A 24451-nucleotide genomic window follows, 5' to 3' on the forward strand; every position below is an offset into this window, starting at 1 on the left:
AGCTATGCTTGATTTAGTCAAGGAATCATGGTACAAACCCCCCTCTACACTTCAAATTTCATGGTGAGTAGAAAATCATTATAAAACTCACGGTCCAGACACAGATTTCCTCTCTAAACATCCCACACCAAACTCTATCATTGTAGAATCAAATCAATCAAGAGCACACAACAAATCATCTGTGCCCCCTACCAACCAGGAAGGAAGGAAACGATGGTCTGAATAGGCTTTTTTCGCTTTGCAATGATCGGTGCCCTGCTTCGGGAACCGATTCTTCGCAAAACAGCAATTTTCCTACAGCTGATTAGCGGTTTCAAAATAGCCACCGGGTAAATAAAATGGCTCCCTGCTGTTTTCTGGGATGGATTCCTTGCAAATGGCTGCCCTATGGAGGATCTTCGCTGGACGGTGAGTTTTTAGCCCATTGGAACACATTAAACGGGTTTTAATGAGTTTCAATGGGTTTTTTATTTTCGCATTACGATGTTTTCGTTCTACAGCAATTTCGCGGGAACAAATTAACATCGTAATGCGAGGCACCACTGTATATAAAAATTGTACTGGTGAGATTTCCTGTTCCAAGAAAATGACACACCCCAGAGAAGCAAAAGCCCCATGACATGCTATTATGTATCAAATAGGATATGTCAGTGAAACATGACAGAATTACTTCTGCCATCCTAAGCAATTTCACCCATAATGGTTGCATGCACACATACGGTCTGTCTGCATCTCTCGTTCCCTTAAAATATAACCCTGTTTCATTAAGTAACATTTACCAAGATTGTTCACAGTAGTGATATAAAAGAAATGATGTCCTAAAATTTACTCTGCAATAAAAAGAAAGTTCATGATCAACATTTTGATATTTGACGACTGCTTCTAAAACAGAACTTAAGGCAAGGCTGGGAAATTTGTGTTTAACAGATTATTACTGTACTCCATTTTCCATCAGCTGTCAGCTTGCCAGCTTGGACACTAGTGAAGTGTGACAGGAGGAGTAATTCATCAACATCTGGAAGACTGACGCTTCTTCATTTCCAATTTAAGGCCTAAACACTTAGCCACATTAGATATCATATTTACTTTAACTTGTCAAATGTCATGCTTGAGTTTCATATTTTACCTCAGCTCCAACGACGGTTTTTTGCTGTTGTTGTTATTATTTTTGGAACTGCCAAATAAAAGCTATTGCAAAGTGTTCTATCGAAATCATACTGTGTCAAATCCAATGGTGGCATGTGGATTGGGGTTGCAGCTCAACACAAAATGCTGATAATCTCAAAGTTGTCTATAGTCAAATTTGTAATCCTTTCACTCCGAAGCGTTAAGCCTGAAGCAATAAAGAAGAACAAGGTAAGATTTTTTAAGGATCTATAAGCACTGTTCTTGTAACTTACTTGTAACTGAGATAAGCCTAAGAGACATTCCACCTCAGTTACACTGAACATACCTGAATAATAATGGACAACTCTTTAGGGTTTATTTTCAGTGGTCCCTGGGCACAAAGATTAAAGAGTCAGTCCTAAAGACACTTTAATAAGGAGAAAAATTATCATTGGGAGCCACTTTATAAGGCCTTTGCAAAGGTGGTCCCTGTTTTCTGAAACTCGTCATTCAAGAATATCAAGTGGAATATAGTCAGAAACCTTGTTGAAATCTTGTTACACCATGCCTGCTGCATTCCATCTATCAAGTGTGTGATTCTATCTGAAAAGGGGAGATAGGATGGAATAAACATGGCTTGTTTTTTGGGAAACCTGACTGCCTAATTATCTGTTCTAGAACCTTTCCTAGTAGTGCTGTCAAGTTGAAAAGTTGGATCCTTTTCTCTCCTCTTTTCCAAAATAGGGATGTTCTTGGAGAACAGACTCATCTGTTCTCCAAGAAATCTTAAAGATTATGGGCAGAGGACCTAAGATTACTCCTTCAGGTTCTTTCTGTCCCCTTGGATGCAGTCCACCAGGCCCCGGAAGCTAGCATTCAAAGACTATGAGCACTTTTAAAATGCTCCCAAGCATTTAAAGTATATGTTAGTGGTGTGGAACCCCCAGCCATGAAGCTGTATGCTGCCCCCCTTCACTCATCAACCCACTTGTATATATGTGTGCATGCATGTTGTGTCTTTGGCTAGCCCCATAATGCTTGAGTCAGCATCTTATGCAACCTTGAGGGACCCAATGAATGTTTGCAGCCTAGTAATATTGCCTTGCTATAATCTTTTCAACAACCCTGTAAAGTAGATCTCTATTATATTCTTGCTGAGAGTGGCTTGCCTAAGGAGACATTAAAAGAGCATGATTTATGTAAATCAGCAGCAGCAGCAGCATCTTGTGGCAGCTGAAAGATTAACATATTTTATTTGACATTAGCTTTAATGGACTATAGCCACTTCTTTTGTATTATTGACTGATATATATATATATATATATATATATTAAAAAAACCTCATGTCGTGTTAATGTTTCATAAAACCAGCAAACACCTAAACAAAATTCCTTCAGAAGAAATGAGTTGAACACGGTGAGGGAGCCCTCCTCTGATTGGCCAGGGTAGGACTGAAGGGAGGTGTGCAGGTGGCTGAGAGAGAATCCACTGGAAAACATGCAGCTACAAGTCCCCTTCTAGGAAGAGTTGAGGTCCTGCCCCCCCCCGTACACATTAATATGTTGCCCTGGGGGGAGAAAGATCCACCCACACAAAAAAGAGGGAAGCCAAATTGCCTTCCAGTGCAAAAAAACAAACAAACAAAAACCCAAAACACCAAAACATGTGCAATACCTGCCAAAATGCCATTTCTAATTCCCTTAGTTGAAGTGGGAAGCTAAAGGGAAGCAGTGTTCTTCCGATAAAACCATTCCAAAGGTTTTCCCGATTCATTCCCAGTCCTTTCCCATTATGCACAGCTCCGAAAGAAGGACTCTCTGGAGAACTTCCATTACAGCTAGCCAGATAGGGTGTGAGCCTTCAAACTTTTCATCAACAGTTTTCTCAGTCTTTAGAAAAGGGACAGGGCTTGGCTTCTGGTAAGTCCAGCCAAATCTTGGTTCCAACACACCTTCCTTAATTGTGTCTGAAATGCTGAGAATGCTTTAGGTTAGTTCCTTCAAATCTAATCGCAGACCAGTTAAGGCCAGGCTCCCCAACCTGAGTAAAAAGCAAGGGTGTCTGCCAGAATGGGGTGTGCAAGGAAGTTGCGTAGTGACATATTAGCCTAAGTCATGGTCATAATGCCACAATGCCACAGCGGGTCTGTGTATATTCAAATATTGAATAAATGTGGGACTCTGGGGGAGCAAGCATCTCCTTTGCTGCCCCTCCGCATTGATACCCATAGCTGAACACAGCCTGTTAAGAATGTCTCATCAATCCTCTAGTCCAGTGATTCCCAACCATGGGTGACCCAACTGTTCTCGGACTGCAGTTCTCAAAAGCCTTTACCACCAGTAGCGCTGGCTGGGGGTTTGTGGGACGTGCTGTCCAAGAACACCTCGGTTACCCCGGGTTGGAACCATTGCTCTTGCCTTGCCAGGGCACCTGCAGGGCTATGGCTGGACCCGCCAAATCATTAGGTCTCCAGCTGTGGGACAATCTGTGACACATTTCAGAGCAAGTTCATATATATAGGATTGTTGCCCATTTGATTGCATTTGGGTGTAACAAGTGCGAACTTGCTCTGTGTATATGTACTTCCTCACTCCCATACAGCAGCACTACAAATCTCCTTATTCGCATCCGCTAAAGCCCTGCAAAGTTTTGTTCTTCTCCAAGAAGACTTCATCAAGCTGATACTTTTCAGGTGACTTTGGGTACAGCTTCCATAATCCTCACCCTATCCGTGATTACCAGGCAGCTTACGTTCTGAGGCAACCAACACACACCTTTCTCTGTTGCCCAATAGACAAGGGCAGTCAGGTTGTTGAGTAAAAGGAAGATAGAGCCTTAACCGTAGTGGCCTTGTGGTTCTGAAGTGAGCTTCTGTAGTGGGCTGGGTTCCTCTGGACAGCAACCTGTTTGTTCTCATAGGCATTTTCACTGTAGGTGCAGAAAGCCATTTTTTATTTATATAAGTGCTTTGGGGTTTTTTGTTCGTCTATTTGTCTGTTTAATTGCTGTTAATTGTTTCATTTATTATGTATTCAGCCATGGAAGGTTTGCTTAAAGAGGAGCTCAAAATAATTTTAACAGTAAATAAAAAATGGAAACATGATGAAAGGGATGAATCTATATACATATTCATACTTTCTTCAGTGTGGAAAAACTGAACGTTATAGTGTCTTTGGCGCCCTTTGGCACTTCACATCATTTTGAATTTCTTCCTTTGATGTATTTCCAAATATTTGTGCAAGTCTTTTTTTTTCTTGTTGTTAATAGTTGTGTGTCTCTCTCTGTGTGTTGGGGGGGTTATCTTTCAAAGACAGGGTTGATCCTACCACTATATAGGGTGCTGTCTCAGGCCACAGATTTGCCCTGTTGTGACAGAGCAGCAAAATATTAGTTATTCAATCTGTTGCCATTCTATTTTTATTCCTGGGAATCAAAAGATGCTTAAGAGATCTGCTTCCTGGGCCAAAAAAATATTGCCTGGCTGCTTTTGGCCACCGACAGCCTGTGTTCTGAACATAGGGGGCTCATATTTTGTGGTACCATGAGATACCCCTGCTTTGGTTACTGTGAGGTATAGCCCTTTGCTACACTACTTCAGGTAACAACACATCTTGGACTGGCCCTGTTTAAAGACCATGCATGCTTCCTGCAATAACAGCAGCCATTTCATCTTTACTTGCAAGAGTCTTTGACACTGTTTTTTGCCCAAAGGCAGCCCTGGGGGTTAACAACTAGGAGAACGGGAGTGGGGGGGGACAGGGAGAAAGAGGCTGCAGAAGCTTCACCAAAGCCAGATTGTTGATTGTGAAGGGAGTGGAAGTGGCTGGTTGAAGTGCTTGTGTGTGTGTGTGTGTGTGTGTGTGTGTGTGTGTGTGTGTGTGTGTGTGTGTGTGTGTGTGTGTGTGTGTGTGTGTGTGTGTGTGTGTGTGTGTGTGTGTGTGTGTGTGTGTGACTGTATATACTGCCAGAGCAGAGCGATTACATTGTTTGCAAACACATATATGACGAAGAGGATTTGATAACCACTGTTCTAGATAAATGAGAGAGATCAGGACATTCTAAAAAAGGACTATTTTCTTTAGAAAAGTAAAGATTAATGATCATTCATAAGATATGCAACAGTTTCCAGATGAGAATTGCTTGCACTGTAGAACGGTCTACTTTTTTTACAAGCTGCAATTTACTCACCTTATTCTGTTCATGTGAATACCATTTCTGAAGAAGGGAATACTATTTTCAAGACTGCGTATACTCCATGCTTGTCTGTTTCTCTGTCTACACAAACCCACACTCTGGGACCTCTATTATACGAAACAAGTAAAATGAGGACAAATCTGCTCTGGAAGCTTTATTCTTATTTTGCTATACAAAACACCCAGTTTCCAGCTTCAGATCACTTTTAAAACAAACTTTATAACTGCACTATACATACAGTGTGGACTCCTTTGATTTTGTTCCCTTTAGATTTTTTTAGTTTTTTACATACAGACTCTTACATAGGAACAAAACTACTGTACTGTACAATCTGAGGGCCTTTTTCCTTGCCATGCCATGCCATGCTATTTTGCATTCAGAATGCCAATGCATCAATCTTCCTAATGATTTTCTGCAGGCTTACCTACTGTGCCTGAAAGCTAAAAGTGCAGAGCCAAAGTTTGGGAGTTCGATTCCCCACTGTGCCTCCTTGAGAGGGGGCTGGACTTGATGATCTGTAGGGTCCCTTCCAGCTCTGCTGGTCAAAGGTGTTTGTTACTATTAGTATGCAGGTGAAGGGTGTTTTGCATATGTGTCTTTTTAGATTGATGTTTGAACATGAATCCCAGCAAGTTAATAATAATCAAAATTTGGGTTTATTGATTGGAACACACCTACAACATAACATTGATGAACTTAAATTAAATAAAGAAGGGGGGAACTTCTAAATTTACTATAAAATATATAGGTAGGATGTTTCTATTTTAAAAATGACAGTCTTCTATCTCAGTGGTACCCAACCTTGGGCCTTCAGATGTTCTTGGACTCCCAGAAATCCTGGCCAGCAAAGGTGGTGGTGAAGGCTTCTGGGAGTTGTAGTTCAAGATCATCTGGAGGCCCAAGGTTGGGGACCACTGCTGAAGGCATCCTCTGACTGAAAAGCTGTCAGGTAAATGTCTCATTTAAGGACTCAAAAGAAGGGACAGCAAGAGACTTGAAGTTGTCTACTGGAAAAGGACACCATAATAACAGCAAACTAAGCAGACATAAAGGCCTCCAGTTCACACTCTTCCCAGTTATAATTATCAATGTTGTTTCTAAATTTGCCACTAAAGAAACAAATCAGCAGTCGCCAATTTTATCTATGTGGCTCCTTTTCTGTCCTTTTGGTGAATAAGCTCAAACCCTTGTACAATAGGAGTCTTTTTAAACCTCTGTGCTGCAGAAGATTCATTCTAAGAAGCAATATATCTTGCTCTGGGCTGAAAGCAACAACTTAAGGGAACATGGCTAGCTAATGCTACCTAAGGACTGGTGACTTGAAGGAACATATGGAAATAATAGGCTAATTGCATGAAAGGGTTCCTCACAGTTATAGGAAATGGGATTTCCTATTTTGGTTTGGTTTGGTTTTTAAAATTCCATAACACCTCCTTTAACTAATTAAGCCCTACTTCAGGAAACTGGACTGGGGTGAAACAGAGGTGAATCCAAATGATCACATTGCCCTCTCTAGAAGGACAAGGAACTGCGGGTCTGGGTGTCATGAAAGCTCAATATGTCCCCCAACACACACACACTTTATACTTTCTCCCAAGCAAGTGCATGATCCAGTGATGTGGGAGGTAATGACTTTCAAACTTCCCCCCAGCCCAAGTGGTCACCGTTAGGCAGTTCTCAAAGTTGTCGCCCAAATTGTAACTATTTATTTATTTATTTATTTATTTGTTTGTTTGTTTGTTTGTTTGTTTGTTCGTTCATTTTAATTTAAAATATTTTTATCCCAGCTTCCTCTTTTAAAAAAAGACCCAAGGGGGCTTACATCAGTAAAAGACAATATTTAAAAGCTAAAACCAGTAAGTATAAAAATATTTTTAAGGAATCAGTCACCACACTATTGTAAGCTCTAGCTTAAAGCTTTACAGTATATCTTTTTACTCTGATTCTTTTCACAACTCTCTTTTACTATTTTTATTGCATTTCCCATCCGTTAATGTAGGACATTTTAGTACTTGCATAGAAATATGCAAAATTAATACCTTTCATTTCCTTCTTTGTTTTTTTTTATAAAAAAGAACTCCATGTCCATCTTCTCTTTTCTTTCCAGATGGAGCATTTGGAATGCACCTGATTCATCATTGATATTATTGGTATTTTTCCTATCATCTATACAATGTTTGTCTTATTTTGGTTAATCCAGTGACAAAATCTGTAATTTTCCTTTTTTTCTCTCTTTCTCTCTCTCTCTCTCCTTTTTTTCGGTCTCTTCCTTTGGCATGGTTTATGTTTAACTCACTTTATTTGGAGTACAGAGCGGAGTTTGGTTCTCTGGCACTTCCCAGGGGAAGTTCATTTTATTCCTGGGATCTTCCAGTTAGCTGTAAGGACACAATAGCTCCAGAAGAGGGTAGGTTGTGTTTTACAAATTTTGGAAAAGACATCCTGTGGAGAAGCTGCTTTTGGTGAAAAACCTCCACCTGGCAACCAATAAATAAAGGTCCAGTTCCAAGACACCTGTGTCAAGATAATAGGAAAGCATACCTGCATTTCAGTTTTAAAGAAGGAAAGGAACAGGTGGATTTTGTTCAGTTTGGAAGAGTTTGCATGTGCTCAAAAATGGCTATAAAGTGGAATATACTGTACATTAGAGACCGGGTAATAATTTGGTCATGGAGACCTATGTGATGAATATGAATCAGCTAGAAGGATGTAACTGCAGGAGGTGTGATCATCCTAACCACTTTTCCACAGCTGCTTTGATGATGTCACTCTTTTTGCTGTCTACAGAGAAGCCATTGTCACATTTTCCAGTGTTGGCTCTAAAGCTAGTCACTGTACTTTGCAGCCTGATATTACTATGATGGACAGAAAGTAACCACACTGTCTTGTTACGGTAAGGTATCTTGGTTGCCTCTCTTCTGTCCACCCTTCTCTCTCTTTCCCAAATTGAATACATTTTTCTACAGCTTCTTCATTACTTAATTGCAATTCATCCTTGTTTTTTAAAGGACTAGCGGGATGATTGCAAAGAGTTAAAGACGCCACTTTAAATGACAAAAACTGACCACGCTACCCCACTCTCATCTATTAATCCTTCCAATTGTGAACTTGGCCATTTCAGCTTTCTAAACCCTCTTCGACTACCTGCCCCTAATTTGTATTCCTGGAAAGAGGCTTGGGCTGGTTCGTTTGCTGTTGTCTGGTGAGGGCGAGTAGCTTGTTTCTGAGAGGGGAAGATCAGGAGGGGAAGAACCTTGAAAAGGGGGGGGGGAAATAGTGAAGTTATTGAGGGGTACCAGGAAGGATTTGTGGGGGGAGATAGAGCCCTCTTCATTACGTTAGCACAGGAGTCGCCTGATTACACAGCAAAGGACACCTTGGGGAATCCTGCCATTTAACAAGCAAACATTTTAGCCAAAGGCTTTCTGAGTTGGACTCAGAAAGCTGCTTAACAATGCAAATTAGACATTTTTGCAACATGACAGAGAGTTGCCAAGATGTTTCTTGAGTTGTAGAGCAGGGTCAACCCAAGAAATTTTGCTACCTGAGGTAGAGCAGCCAATTTGGACTCCTGATTTCCTTGCAAAGTCAAGAACCTCCACCCAGTTGCTAATCCTAACTAGACAGCTGAATGGTAACACAGCACTTATGAATATAACACTGATTCAGGGGCTCTGCTGTAGTTAGGACTAGCATGTTAGATAAAGGCCAATGGGCTGAGCTAGTATCCAGGGCTTGTCATTTTGGGAGAAACTCTGCTTCCCCCCTTCCTGGCAGCAAAATATAATAAGAATAAATTAATCAAACAACTGCTGTTATATGAATGAGTCTGGAAGAACTATAGGAAATAGATTATAAGCAGCCATGCTAATAATGGGAAAGGTTCATACTTCTTTGGCATCTCCACTTATTTATGTCCATGCGGCCTTTCCTATGATAGTGGAAACACAAAGAATACTGGAGCACCTGTGTTTTGTGAGCCTATCGGAAGAGAAGAGGGCACTATTCATCAAATGCTTCTTGCTGTGAAGAAGGGCCAAATGGCTAAGAAGAAAAAAATGGATTTGCTAAAATGTCTTCAGACAATAAGCATTCAGTGGTGAAATGGCTCTAGCTCCTGCTCATATGGCAGGAATGGCACTATGGTTTGCACATCTGCCCACGCAACCCTCTCCTTCACATCATCTTTGACTTCCAGGAAGTATACAGAGGTGTGTGTGTGTGGGGGGGGGAGGATATTAGGCTTTATCTTTCTGGCCTTTAACCATTCATCAGATGTGTGTAGTCTGAAAAGCCATAATGCTTCAATATGCAGGAGGTCTCTCTTTCATTGGATCCAATCACCCTGGGTCTGTTTTATATGTTTGAAACACATGAAGGGAACAAGTACTTAAGAGGAACAGCCCTGCCATTAGATAGGGTGAGGCAACTGCTCCACATGGCAGATACTAGTGACAGTGACAGAGGTTTCCGTCCTCATTGTTCCTTTAGAGTCCTCTGGTCATTCTCCTCTCTCAGAGAACTGAACTGTGTATGCCCCTATTGTCTGTTCTGCACAATGGAGGCTGGTGGTTCAGATTTCATAAGGGCAGAAACTCTGCTGCAGATCAATTTTACAAGAGCTATCCAAAGTTCTGAACCAACTTGAAGGAAAAAAGTTCTAAATGTTAGGTAGCTCCCATAAAAGTCAGACTAAAACCCAGGGTGGATTCACCACTCTCACAAAATTAGAGTCACCAGCTGGTCCTAAACGAGGCTACTGCCCTAAGCGAAGTCAATGACCCTATGGCATTGCCAGGATTGAAATAAGAATTAACTGTGACTCCTCTCGACTTCTGTGCATGCAGTGCAGGGAAGCACCACGTTGTCCTTTGCCTCATGGTGACAGAAGGATCTGCTTAAGATGTGAACCTGTCTTTCCAAGCACCATAACAGTTTTAGGAGGAAGAGATCTTTTAATTTGGGAGAAGGAAACGAAAAGACAAGAAAAAGTCTCTCTGAGAATAAAGTTCCAAATTTTTGAAAAGCACCATACATATTAATTATTTTAACAAATTAACACACACAAAAATCATGTGAGGGGCGTGATTCCTGCCTTCCACAATGATTTGACTTCCTCAGCAGCATTCCTGCAGAGCATTATGTATTTTCCCTCTTCTAGAATACTGTCAGACTATAATATGGGAAAGTATGTAACTCTGGTAACACAGGCATCAGATCTAAGCAGCTTTAAGACATGTGATAAGTTTTCTTTTGGATAAATATTCAATGGTCATGAATAAGTGATTCTTTTAACATACATGCTGCTTTCAAGGTAAGTTGTATTTCAATGGTTTCTTGAATCCAAAATAAAGATTATGACCAACAATCCAGAGATATCTCCACTGTGAATTCTCCTCTCTCTCTCTCTCTCTCTCTCTCTCTCTCTCTCGTAATTGTAGCTTCCTCAGGTAGTCAACACATGGCATCATGTAGTGTAGCTACACTCGCTGGCCACAGGGAACACAAAACAGCTTCAGGAGGATGGTGAGAACAAGATTAGAACATCTGATTTAGGTATCTGGCTACAGACCAGAGGTTTTAGATTTGATTGCCCACTGGGCCTCCTTGACAAGGGCTGGACTCGATGATCCATAGGGTCTCTCCCATCTCTGCAGTTCTAAAATGATGATGATGACAGTGATGATTATCTTGGGTAATAGAGTTGATGGGAACCTGAAGTTGTAGCAGCAGTCCCTTATCATTGGCATATCATTGGCTCCGGGCCTTGTTACTTTTAGTTGTTGTCACCAAGCCCTACATAACAAATCCATCTCTGTATCTGCATCCTAAAACAATAGAGTTCTCTCTTTATATATATATAGCCAGAGCTGGAATGGAGGCAGATCCAAAATTATTTTTGTACGATAGTTCCTAGCATTCCCCAGCCAGCCTGGCCAGAGAGATTTCTGGGAAACCACGGATCAGAATCCTGTTTGGTTTGTGCAATGTAACACTCATACTGCATAACCAGAGTACTTGATTATTCCAGCTGCTTATCATGCCCCTGATTGTGTGCTTGGCTGCACAACCAGTCATGTGACTGATAGCCAGAAACTTGCAAAAATGTTTGTTCAGTTTCTTTTGCGCACACAGCATTCTGGCCATTGTCAAAACGTAAGTTTCCCAAGTCCTAGCTGTATCTATCTGTCATTACCATACATAGTTGTTGGCAGCACATCAACTTTCAGGATCTCCACTTTCAACTTTAAAAAGGAAATGACTAGCTTTAGACTAGCCTTTAACTCTGATAGTCAGAGAATATTAAGCAAGCTGTTCAGTTATTGGATTATAGGGTGGAGGTTCATAATGCCTCATACCTCTGCATGATCAGCAGACACTAAATAAACTGTGTCAGCTGCTAAAAATTGTTTGACCTTCCTTCCTTCCTTCCTAGCTCAGCATCTCCTTGCATGCTGTTTTAAAATCACAAAACATACACTCTGCCTAGTGCTATATGATTGTAATGTAAATACCATTATATGACTAAACAGAAAAACATTATTATTTCTTTGCTACTATTGGGCATCTAGGTACTTGTTATGCTAATCATTTTTACATGCAACTCAGTTTAGTTTCTCATTAACTAACTTTGTTATTCAATAGCCACAGTATGAATGGATGGTTGATTGGGAGGCCATTCCTTACAAAAAATATTGGGGAAGCAGAGGCGATTATTAAATGATATGAGAGCTACAGTCGTATGGGCTAGGCTGAATATATTAAAACCTGTTGTTAATCAGTTGCACACATAGTGATATTTTATACATTATCTTTGCTTTGGTTTGATAAACGAATGAAATGCCCTCCATTTTAGATCTGTCTCCTCCTATCTTGACTCTAAATTCATGACTAAGTATAATATAAATCTGACAGTCCAACCCTAGCAAGATGAATATGCATAAGACTGCAGTGTGAGCTTCAAGAATAAATAAACTACTTCTGTCCCCGTCACTTGTTGGATCTTGGCACTTGCAACAGCCAGCCAAGTGCTGCTAGTCTGTGCAGTAAAATGGGCTAATACCATGTGGCAGCTTCCTCTAAGGAAAGATCCACAGAGACCTTGTGGCTCATCCAAACAGGATTAAGCTATTTTTGAACATCTGGTTTGAGCATTCACATACACACACACAAGCACACAAGCACAAAAGTACTTACCATCATGATATTTTCTAAAAGCCCAAGGACTTGTTCTTAAGGCAAGGAAAGGGTCATGACGATGGACCGAATGGTGCCGTGTTCTCTTATCCCTAACAGAATTCCTTTCCTGACCCAGATGGCATGGGACTATATTTCAGAAATCCCAGTAGGAAGGTTATGTTACATTACATTACTTCTGGATAGCTCAGTGGATTATTAGGTCTCTGGCTGCAAAGCCAGACATTGAGTTTGATTCCCCCATTGAGCCTCCTTGACAAGAGCTGGACGCAATGATCCATAGGGTCCCTTCCAGCTCTGCAGTTGTAAGATGGTGATCATGGGTTATGTTATGTGTTGTCAAGTTGAAACAAAGTTGTAGTGACCCTAATATGGCTTTCAAGGTAAGTGAAATATTTAACCAGTGTTTTAAGCCAGTATTCAGTACCTAGGCCTCCTGAGTCCATCACTTTATCTGCCACACCATGCTGGGTACCAGGAAAACTCTACCATTCACATAATTGCCACTAAGGATTCTGGGACTGGTAGTCTCCTCCTTGACAAGGAAAGGGCCTGTTGTCACAGAGCCTGGAGAAACTACTTTTGAGTTTTGTAACTCCCAGATATTTCTGAGCCAGCATGTTCAGTGGTTTTGCTAGCTGAGGAGTTCTGGGAGCTATCATCCTTCCTCCCACCCAGCCTCTCCCCCCCCCAAAACAAAACTAAATTCAGATCTTCTAGCCTGCCGTGCTAGCAGGAGTGCCTGCCTCCTGCCTGCCTCTTTCCCATGCCAAAAGTCAAGTTATTGGCCCTTGAAACCGAGAGGAAGGAAGCACCAATGGCAGTGTTGCATCTCAGCTGTTGAGATACAGGCATTTGCTTTTTTGTAAATATACCCAGCTTCGACACTTGCATGTTGCATCATCCCTACAAAAATTGTTAGGGCTCTTAGTCTATGGCCTACCCATTACCTTTATGAAAGTACTTTGTATTTCCAACCATGATGCATATTTATATTATATCATTTTTTCTTGCAGTACACCACTTGGATATGTAGTACACAACACATTTGTTGAGGTATCTTAAAACAGTCGGTGGATAAGACCCAGTCATCTCAGTTGTCCTGCCACTTGGTGATGAAAATCCTTTCCCAGGTTTGTCCCTGACCTTCTGTCCAAGACACGGGATGGTGGTAAGAATCACATGAAGAAAGCAGCAGATCTCTGCACGACTTGAGTTGGAAGGAAGCTCTTCTCAGTCAGTGATATCTACTCTTGAGGAGTCATACAGTTGATTGGTTAAACAAACAGCATCCACGGAAAGCCCTTGCAAGTGTTTGCTTATAAAGCTGCCAACTGGTGGGGTTTTTTTTGGGGTTGTTGTTTTTTGGTGGGGTTTTTTTTGGTTTATTTTTTTGACTGCTCCAAATCACAATTTGCAAACCAAATTCTTCAAACTAAGGTTTCAAATCCTGTGGCGGAGGCAGGGTGCCAGCCATACTTCAACACAGATGTCATTGGAAAGTCTTGTTAGCAAAAACTAGGAAGTAGAGGAGAGAAACTGTTTTAAAGTGGCAGGGAGAGGACATACAAAGGAGGCAATGTAAAAAAACAAAAAAACAAAAATGGTTTGGAGTCAAGCCTGAATGGAAGTACTTTTCTTCTTGGAACCAGATCCATCCTTAAAGTACTTTTATTTCAAAATCTCTCTCGTGCTTTTTCTTTTGCTGCTCTTTGCACAAGTCCATCTTTAATATATAGGTGCCAAGGGTGTTATCCAATCAGAGTGAATATTTCTAATTATCGTTGATTTCAGGGCAAGACATTTAAAACACAATCCTTTTCATGTGGAGTTGGCAGTATGTCAGAATTACAGGGTTCAGTGGGACCAGCTCCTATGTAAAACTATGCACAGGACTGTTGCATACATATATAAAATCAATGAGACTTCAAAGTGTTGGGACTGGACTGTGCTTTTCCTTAGCCACCTGCCCCACGGCATCTCCAACGATTTAGGAAGAATCTGGAGGGAAAAGATGCAGAGAATGCTCATTTCATCCACTTAGGGGGGAAAAATGTGGGTGGTGGGAGAGGAAGAAGCAGCCACCCATCCAACATCAAAACAATAACCTGGATGTTTACTGTGTCTTTGTGTTGCTCCCCCGCCCCTCTTCACTCCAGCACTGTCTGCGTTTGGCGGCTTTCCTCCCCCTGCCTGGATGATTCCACAGCTCAGTGGCTTGGCTTAGGTACAGTTGGAAATGCCCTAGAATGGCTCTTTGTTGGTTTTCGCCGGTGCCAGAGCCCAGTGTTGCTGTGAAGCGAAATGCTATTCAATTTGTTCACTCAGGCAGAACACTCAACAGGAAGGAAGGAAACAGCCATTCTTTCTGGTCCTATTGTGTGACCACCAGGCTTAAGCAATCAAACAGTTCTGTGGCCTGAACTGCAGTGCCTGCTGTCCTGCCTGCCTGTTGGGGATGAGGGGGGATGTACAAAGGTGGGGAGGGAGGGAAGCAAGCCCTAGCTTATATATATTTATTTAGAAAGACCACTCCAACTGCATTTTTTCTTTTGACCAACTCTTATTCAATTGAGAAAATTGCAAAGAACGAGGCTACCTGAGGCTGTGAGCCATGAAAAAATGCAGTTGGAGTGTCTTTATAAATATATATATTAATAAAGACACTCCAACTGCATTTTTTTTCATGGCTCACAGCCTCAGGTAGCCTCGTTCTTTGCAATTTTCTCAATTGAAAAGAGTTGGTCAAAAGAAGCCGAGTTTAGGGGCAAGAACATCCCTGGGCAGAGTGCTGCTGATCCTCTTCTTTCAGGGATCGCTGAAAATGTATGAAAATGTATGCACCAAGCCGGGGGGGAGGGGGGTAAGCAAAGGCAAAGGAGAGAAGCAGAGCAGAACAGGTCTGGGTAGGAAGAAATTCTCAGGATATTCCTTCTCAAATGCTTTGGCTTCTTAAAAGCTGCTGGTTTCTAATGCAGCAGAATGTGTGTCAATGTACAAAGAAAGCCACGTCTTGAAAGGCAGGAGAAAGGAAAAGAGAGAAAAAAAAATTCAAGATGGAAGTACACATAGGCATACTGAACGTTACAAAGTCACTGGCCCTATAAGAATCTCCTCACACCAGAGGCAGAGGACATGTGGCCCTCCAGATGTTGTGAGACTCTGGCTTCTCTCAGCCCTCACCCTTGGCTAGATTGTTTAGGGGATGGTGGGATTTGCCACACATTTTCCAGTGCTAAGGAAATGGTTGGTGCCAGAAAGACAGAGTACAGCCTCATTCCTGCCAGCATATTCCAGGCCAAATGACCTTCTTCAGACTTACAGTCATCTCTAAATGGGTGCACTGTGAGGCTCCTGGCCAGCACACTCATTCAGAAGTATTAAGCAGGAGGTAACCCATGCAACTCCAGATATTCTTGGGCAAACCCAATTGCTTCGATCCTTTTGCAGTCCAGTTTCTTGCCTGAAAGAGCTTGGTCATTTTGATAGATGACTTATTTAAGGACATTCTTCTGGACTTCTCAGCAGCTTTGGGTACTACCAGCATCAGTGCACCCTTCTGGACTGAATGGGGCACTATTCTCAGAATGTGATGTTGGGGAGGATGGCTATTCTTTTGCCTCAGAGTTGACTCGGGTCATTTTACTACTTGATGCATAGAACAAGCCTTCCCCTCCCTGCATTCCAGTGGAAGCTTTCTTCAAAAGTTGACTCTTTTCTTCAACATGGATATGGGACAGATCCTCCACAGCAGCTGAAGGCAGCACACTAACATAGAGGGCTCAGGAACACACAGCTCTCAATGCCAAGAGTTTGCTGCTTCCTCTGAGCAACTAATGCAGGGGTGGGTCACTGCAGTTTTCCGGATGTTTCAAGCCCACAATTCCCACCAGCACAACTAATGATGAAGGATCAAGTAGTTGCAATTCAAAAATATTTGGAGTGTCACACTTGCCCATCCCAATCTAATGTCTGAGGTAATTGACTCATTCTACATAATGGTGGGGCCAGGCCAGCTTTGACATATGTTTTAAAATAAGTTTGTGAGCTGTGTTTTGGAATTTATGGATGGCATATCAAGGTATGCCATAAAGATCTATTTTGTGCCCCATGGTCTCTTCAACATCTATGTTAAAGAGCTAAATGGGATAAACGTGGGAGTTGATGTGCTGCGTCATCCATCTGCTGATGAGAACCACATCTAATTCTCTTCTCTATCAAATTCTGGAGAAATTCTGAAAATGTTAAAGTGGTTTTTGAGATCACTAATGGGATGGACAAGGGCTAATACACCACAGGATGAATCATTACTGGCAGGGTTGTGGTGTTTTTTTGTTTGTTTGTTTTCCCCCTGATCTGTGAAGTGGGACTGAATGTGTTCCAGACAGGGCTGTATTCCACCTTAAGGAACGGGTTTGCAGCTCACAGTTCTGGCTACCCATGCTTTTCCTCAGCATGAAACATATTTCACTATCTAAAACTAGGTAATGGAGAAGTTGTAACACATTCTGTGTGGGGAAAAAACAACAATACCAGGCTGCCCACAGCTTTCTATGATTTGGTGCCATCTTAGCTTGATCATTATAAATGTGCTGAATCCCATTGAACAGTGCTCAGGTCAGGAAACTTCAGTTCATACAAAATACTATTACTAAAACAACTAACAGGCACCATGTGCTTGGATCACATCTTGCCAGTATTACAGCATGTTCACTGGCTCCAGGTCCATGTCTAGAAGTGTTGATTCCAATCTTTGCAGCTATCTGTGACTGGGACTTTATGGGGGAAAAAAAACCTGCCTGTGACAATGAGTTGAGGAGTAAATTGGCATAGGGGCTTACCAGTGGTGGTTCCCCGTTTTCAAGGAGGAATGTCCTGCCAAGGAAGGTTCAACTCCAAAACAGAGCCCTTTTGATTTCCCAAGGACTTTTAAATGGGGATGAGGGCAGGAAGGGAGTGTTGGGCTTCACTCTGTTTTTTTTACCTGGTTTTATCACATATGCTGTTGGTGTTCTGTTAAATTGGTATTTGTTTCTGATTTTATTTCATTCTTAGTTCTTTTGGAAACCCAAAAATAGTGGTGTAGCAACATAGAAGTATTTATGTTTATATGTTTACATAAAAGCATATAGATATTGGCAATGCTAATCAGGACATAAAGAACCTGTTTCTATTTAGAATCACCAGTTCTCATATGTGCCAGGTCAACAGCACCCCATTCCCTCAGAACCAAACCCTGAAATGAGAGGGAAGGCCCTCCACAGTCTCCATCTTTTATTTCTATCCTTTTGGTGTCTGACACAACACAAGTACAAGACACAGAAAGCCACCTGGATGCTTAGGCTTTAAAGCCACTTCACACATGCCCAGATTCTCTCACTGCCCACAGCAGGAGGAGAAGCACTATCCCCACTCATCCTACAGTTGCCCATCCCTCTCTTTCTCACTTCCTTGCATTTCCTCATCTACCTCCTTTCCTCCTGTATGCCATGACATCTTACCAACCTACCTCCCGGTGCCCGATGATACTGTTAGTCCTGCTTAGTCTGCTTCCTCATAACACAAGGGCCTTGGTGTGAGGTTTATAGAGAGAGAAATGGTGGAAATGCCAAGGTTTGCCTCAACCACTTCTATTCTTTTATAAGTAATCCCTGACCTACTCAACCATAGTTATTTGCATCATATCAGGAAACATAGGTTTCTGTAAGAAACATATTTGCCAAAATACATTAGAAAAGCGTCCCATTATAACATTAAAAAAAGCCATTACTAGAGTCTTCTGTGGAGAGGGGGAGGAAAAAAAAGACATAAAACTCTCTTTTCCTCCAAGTTGTGGAAGTTTTCTTAGAATAGAAACCACCAGAATTTCCCTGCTGCTACCCCTGAGGAGCTGTGGTACTATAAAAACAGTCCTGCTCAGAACTAACTTTCAGATTTGCTAACATAATACTTGCCTTAAGATAAACAAGAACATTGGTTTTTAAAGTGTAATTAAGGTTTGGAGGATTTGAAATAAAGCCATTGGGATATGGTTTTATGGCTAAAGAATCATAAGTATATGGTACTGCTAAGCAGCATGAAGAACATACTGTTTGTGAAATTTGATCACTGGGTTGAACAGCCTATAGATACATATTGGAAGAAGAGAAGTGGCAGTAATCATATCCTGGTATCTCTTACCTCATTTGAATTATGTGATTTGCATAATGTTTGCAAATTAGTTTTTAAAGATGGTTATATAAAAACTGCTTCTCTTGTGAAGGTTCTATCACTCCTTAAAAACATGCAAATACATGTGGAATATTTTTGTGTGCATCCTTTTGTTGCTTCTTTGCTAAACAACTGGAATTTTGACTATCGTACAATTTTCTTCATACTGCCAAGTTATCTGTAACTGTCTATAACTTCCCTGAACCACCTTGTTGGGTCGCAAGCTGAACAACCTTTTTGTTGTGCAGAAACCTTTTTGGTGCACAAAAGAGGAACAGTGTTCCATTCCGAAAGAAAGAAAGAAAGAAAGAAAGAAAGAAAGAAAGAAAGAAAGAAAGAAAGAAAGAAAGAAAGAAAGAACATTCAATCTTACTGAATGAGGTGAAGCACTCAACCAGATTTCTTTTCTCTCTACTTCCATCTCCTATATCTCAGTAGCTGGTAAGATATTCTTAAGAGACAGAAAGGTAGCAATCGAGTAACACAAAGAGAAGGTGCTGAATGTAATTGTTTTCTCTTCCCCTCCTCAGCCCCTTTCTTTTTGTTTTGTGGCTTTTAAACTATAAACCCGAGGATAGGGACTGTCTGGGTTTTCTTGTGTTCTTTCCGGCAGATGTACAGAACAATAGTGGGGAACAAGTGAAACCAATTTAATACCTGGTTAGAGAAAAAGCAGAATTAGGACAGAACCTAGTGATATGGATTAAGCAGGCAGAATAAAGGGTTTACTGTTTATGAAAATCCTGATACCAATTACCTGAGAGAGTCCACAGTTTTATTGCTGGCTGGCTGGCAAACCTAGCCGAAGATGGAGAATCGTTCTGCCTTTTGAGTATGAGAGCAGCTTCTCCATCACGCCATGGTAGAGTTAATTTCCAAAAGGCAGAAAACAAAAGAGCTTGGCAACACTGGACCTAAAATGTTCCCATCTAGACATGCACGTTTTAGAAGAGAAGAGCTTTCATTAATGAAGCAGCCTTAGTATTCATGATACTTAGTGACAAACTTTCCCTGCTTTCCCACTGGCATGTGGAACTGAAAAACAAATTTATTTCATTTTTTCTAAGTTTCATGCTTTCTTTATTTTCTTTATTTCATATATATATTATATATATTGGTATGACTTGTCCTTTTTTTTGATTGCCAACAAATCTCATCCTGGGTCTTTCTTTTCCTCTTGCTTTCTCTCTCCCTCCTTTCCCCCCTCCCTCCATTTCTCTTTCGCTAAAGCATTTCTGAACAACTGCCAAGCTGTTACTATGTAAGGCCTGTTGTACTTAAGAGTTGAATTCTCATTCCTGGAATCATGACCAGCAACCCCAAAATAGTGTGTTTTGTTGTTTTACAGGGAAAACAAGAGAGTATAGAAGCCTTAGGAACAAACACAAAGGGACACAGGCAAGGGACACTTACAGAATGCTATTCTAATCTCTCTCTCTCTCTCTCTCTCTCTCTCTCTCTCTCACACACACACACACACACACACACACACACACACACAGAGAGAGAGAGAGAGAGAGAGAGAGTGGGGGGCATATAGCTTTAATTAAAAAAGCTACAGATGCTCTAGTGCTTGCTGTTCTCCATTCTGTTCAAATCTATCCAGTTTTGTTCCACAAATTTCTAGGTCACTGTGTCCTATTAGTAATCTCTATACTATCACGCCCGCCAGTTCAACTTTTTGCATATTAGTACTAACGGCATCTGCATAACAGTTGCTATGTTGCTTTGGCTAAGTTCTTTCAAAGAAAAGGGGTAACGTCCGTCTATCTATAAACCAAGGACCTGTATGCAACTCGCCAGGCACCTATTCTGGCTTGCCAGGTTCTCAACACACTCATCTCCTCCTTCCACTCCCCCCACCCCGCTGCCATAGCTCACAGCCTGTGTTTTTGAAGAAAACTGGTCAGACCCTGACAGTCATCATCACTTAATGGACTGCGTTCAGCTTGCTGACTTTTAATTTTTTTTTTTTAAGGTAGAGTTGAGACACTTGTGGCCCTCCAGAAGCTGGTGGATTCCATTTCCTATCAGTGAGGAGGGATGATGGGAGTGATATTTTCTCTGGACCTGTAGGGTGACAGAGATGACCATAGCTGACCCCTAATGTGTTGCAAATAAGGTTGAGATGCAAGTTGTGATCTGAGCCTTTTGAATTCCAAATTGGGGAGGGGGGGGTTATATAGTGGTGGTGGGATTTCTTCTTTTATTTTCTGTTTCTGTTGCTGTTGTTGCACTGGATGCAAGAAGAAGATATCAAAACAGCAGGGGCTGTTTCCAGCAGCTGTCCATTGAGGTGGCTATTTCCGTTCTCCAAAGGTCTTCTGGGAACAACGGTTTTAATTATGCCCCATCATCCCTGAGGAACATCTTTGCAAGGTGGGGTAGCAGCTCTCACTGCTACTACTATGTTATCAATAAAGGCCACTGTTTTGAGCCCTACTCCCAAAGCTCCAAAGCTGACCAAATAAGCTCTTTCCACATTTCTCTGTGCATGAGTGAGATAGTGAAATAGCAAACGGCATTTCAGGAGTTAGGCCCTTCCTTGAGAGTAAGCCCTATTAAACACAACAGGTCGTATCTCTGAGTGAGCATGCTGAGGGCTGGATAAAAGGCAACAAGATGGATTCCCATCACAAAAAGAGATTAGCAGCCTTCTTTGAAGAATTCCTGGAGTTAATTAATTAGGACCTACAATTGGGTTAAAACTACTTTACATGTTTTTAGTGTAAATAGCCTGAACCTCTGTTTTATTAATATATCACAATAGGAGATAAAGACATATTTGTGACTGCAGCATGCTGTCTCCCAAGAGATATATCACCAGGCTAAGATCTACCCATTTAATTAGCTGTTACTTGCTACTGAATTATTACTAGATCTACTATCAATTATTTCTTGTCGTGACTAATTATTTATTTGCCTTTTAGCTATTTATGTATTGTATTCTATCTTTCCTTTTGCAACCTGATTGACGCTGTCCAATTTTTATAAAGGCACAGTACTTGTGGGACAGGGAAAACATCAGTTTATGAAATGGACATCAGCTTATGAAATGGAGTCACTTTTACAACTGAAGATGTTTCTGAAACAGGAGCAAAGCTCAGGGTTATTGTATTGATCTCGCTTTGGCTTGTCAGGCTGTTTATATCTGTCTGTTGGACTGTTGTCAACTAACAGTTATGTACCATCAGACAATCCATTTATTTTTCCGTTTGTGGCTTCTTAAATGGCTCCTTTGCAGTTTATTGGTGTAAATATTTCTGTTGTTCATCCTCCGAGATGGTCTTATAACAGTTATATTTAAATGGATTTCTTTGTAGTCGGTAACTTGTGGCTTTTGCTACCATCTTTTTGTAGGTCCTCAGTTGTTTTTGGGGGGGATGTGTGGGTGGGATAAAACCCTCCCCTTTGTGTGTTTTTGATTTTTGTTTTGCTGACAAAAATGATGCACACAGGCTACAAGTGATGGCAAATCGGGTAAGACAAGAAAACACCACTGTGAACTGTGGTAGATCAACTTTTGACAAATTATCACAGATACCTAAATGATCTGACTGGTGTTTAGAAGCAACAGTTCTTCCTTGGGCATCCTTTGTTGTGTAGGCACATGAATATAGTGCTGAGCTGAGAGAGAGGCTTTATAGTTAATAAGGCATGCAAATTCTGAAAAGCCCTTTTATATTTGAGCAATATTAATGCTGCTGCTGCTGCTATGTGCCTCCTTCAACTGTAGAAAGCAAAGCTTGATGTTTGAGTTGGACTGCTGTTTGTTTCTCTGTAAACCCTGTGGACTACTTGCTTAAGTCCACTGGATGTGGAAATCTTAGGAAGGGTCTGTAATTCAAGATATGGGTTGAGAAAGAGGAGATCTGGAAGATGGTAGGAGCTGCTGTTCTCCTGGAGGATGATACAGATCCTTATCATCTTGGTTTAGAACTTTAAAGACTGTGCACACAGAACTGTTTTCTTTGTGGATCTCCGACTTTAGTTGATAAATATATCTGGGACTTTTCCCTGGCCTATTTGGCTTCAAAGAGATACTTGCATACTTCCTTTTTCCTGCAAGCAACTCCTGCTTCAGTACAATATTGATGAAAAGAATTCAGAAGTGTACAATTTGTAGCATCCATGTTTGGGCTGTTTTGTCCATTGTGGGGGGAAAAACATTTTTAAAATAAAGATTATTGTGTTTTGCAATACTCATACAAAGAATATAGGCCCATAGAATACAGAGAGTGGTACGCCTGCCACTTCGATCATGGGAGGTGCCAATTTGTTAGTTGAAAATCTTACCTAGCTTCTAGAAAAAAAATGTGGATGTTCTGTTCTTGGCTTCCTATTCTGTACAGCAGTGTAAACAAGAAACCAATTACACAAAATCTCATAAAATATCATGTTCTTTAATTACACTGCTCCAACACAATGCTGCAATGTCTGCCTGTGAGGTCCTAACCATGTTTCTTGTCTCACTGATTTCAGCAGGCCATGCGTTCAAGACTCGCACATTTATTTCCAATAGGATGGCCACATTCCGGAGGATGAAAACTTCCACTCCTAAGAATGAGCACTCATACTTACACCAAGCCATGAATCCTGGGAGTAACAGATCATTGTATCATCCTCTCCCTCTGAAAGGCCCAGATTGGCCACAGCTAACCTGTGCTTTGGCTTGCCCAGCTCCAAGAACCTTCATAAATCTTATTTTTCTTTCCAAGCTTTCGGCTGAGCCATCTGAAGGCCTGTTTGCTTCAGCACGTAATATAGGTTACATATTTTGTTCTTTAGCATGTCTTGTAGCTTCACGTGCTTTTTGTGGCCTTCTAATCTCTCCTTGATGGTTGCTTAATTTCCGAAATCCACCATAAAAGTCAGCATCTCCTGGCAGAATCAGGGTATGTGTCTGTTTCTACTCCTATCTGAAGAGAGACCTTTCACAAGTAAAAGGAACATATCGCAGTACTTACTTTGAGGGGCAACCCAGGTACGTCATTAAAAAAAGCCAGCCTCAGATAATTTGCTCCCAGAAAACAAACATGCATAGTCCAAAGACACAGAGGGCAGCAAAGGAAAGAAAACAATGGATATGGAGGGCCAGAAAGAACAGCAAGAACAAGTCAAGTGCCTTGGGTCAATGATCTTCACCCATCACATTAAAAAAACCAAAAAGACAGTAACAGGAATATAGAAGGACACAGTGACCAGTGAGTCTCACAAAGTAAAGGCCTAGTGGACTTGCTTTGGAAAATCCATGTGTAGATTGTCAAAGGCATGGTCGTTCAAGGCAGGAGGCCACAAGGAAGGCTCTTGAGTTGGCAGCTTCAGCAGTCAGCAATCCTGATGCCATGTCTGCCTCTTGACTCTCTCCTTATCTTACTTGTTTTTCTTATAGGTAAGTCTGCTTATTTCCCCCATTTTGAGTCAGCAGGGAATGTATGACCCTTTGAGACTACTGCACATTGTTCCTTTCTGTCCCTCTTTTAAAAGATTCCTTCCACACTAATTTTCTGTCAATACTTCCCACAAGCTACTTCCTCCCACAGCTGTGATATCAGAGGGACGAGAGCCAAACAAATATTTACCATGTATATGAAGAGAAAAGGCCCAGCTGTTTTCACTTTTTCCTTGTGTTGTTGCCATCTGTTTCCCTCCCTTCATATGATAGGTCATCAGCTATTTGCAGTTCATTATGTCCATGGGGTTGGTGGTTGTGCCTTGTCATCTGCCTACAAAGTAGAGTACA

At 41.3% G+C, this 24451-nt stretch overlaps 2 long non-coding RNA genes across 4 annotated transcripts in view; one reads left to right on the plus strand and one right to left on the minus strand.

Annotated features, from left to right (window-relative positions):
- Positions 1-1154: 1154 nt before the first annotated feature.
- The window catches only part of LOC140705796 (uncharacterized), a 43379-nt gene continuing 20082 nt past the window's right edge, over positions 1155-24451 (minus strand). Inside the window, exons 2-3 of one of the 2 annotated variants that reach the window (XR_012085316.2) lie at positions 24291-24434; positions 1155-1333 (exon numbers count right to left, since the gene is read on the minus strand). This is a non-coding gene — a long non-coding RNA (uncharacterized LOC140705796). Of the gene's footprint in view, positions 1334-22983; positions 24435-24451 lie in introns of those variants that run through there. The other variant, XR_013544049.1, reaches the window with a different exon arrangement.
- LOC140705795 (uncharacterized) lies at positions 5578-23743 on the plus strand. Of its 2 annotated transcripts, XR_012085315.2 has the most exons (4): positions 5578-7708; positions 8089-8194; positions 13515-13669; positions 23191-23743. It is a non-coding gene; the product is annotated as an uncharacterized LOC140705795 (long non-coding RNA). The 2 variants fall into 2 exon arrangements; XR_012085314.2 differs by lacking the exon at positions 23191-23743 and having other exon boundaries at positions 13515-21156.

The sequence above is a fragment of the Pogona vitticeps genome, chromosome 3 (assembly GCF_051106095.1).
Source record: "Pogona vitticeps strain Pit_001003342236 chromosome 3, PviZW2.1, whole genome shotgun sequence".
Taxonomy (NCBI): Eukaryota; Metazoa; Chordata; class Lepidosauria; order Squamata; family Agamidae; genus Pogona; species Pogona vitticeps.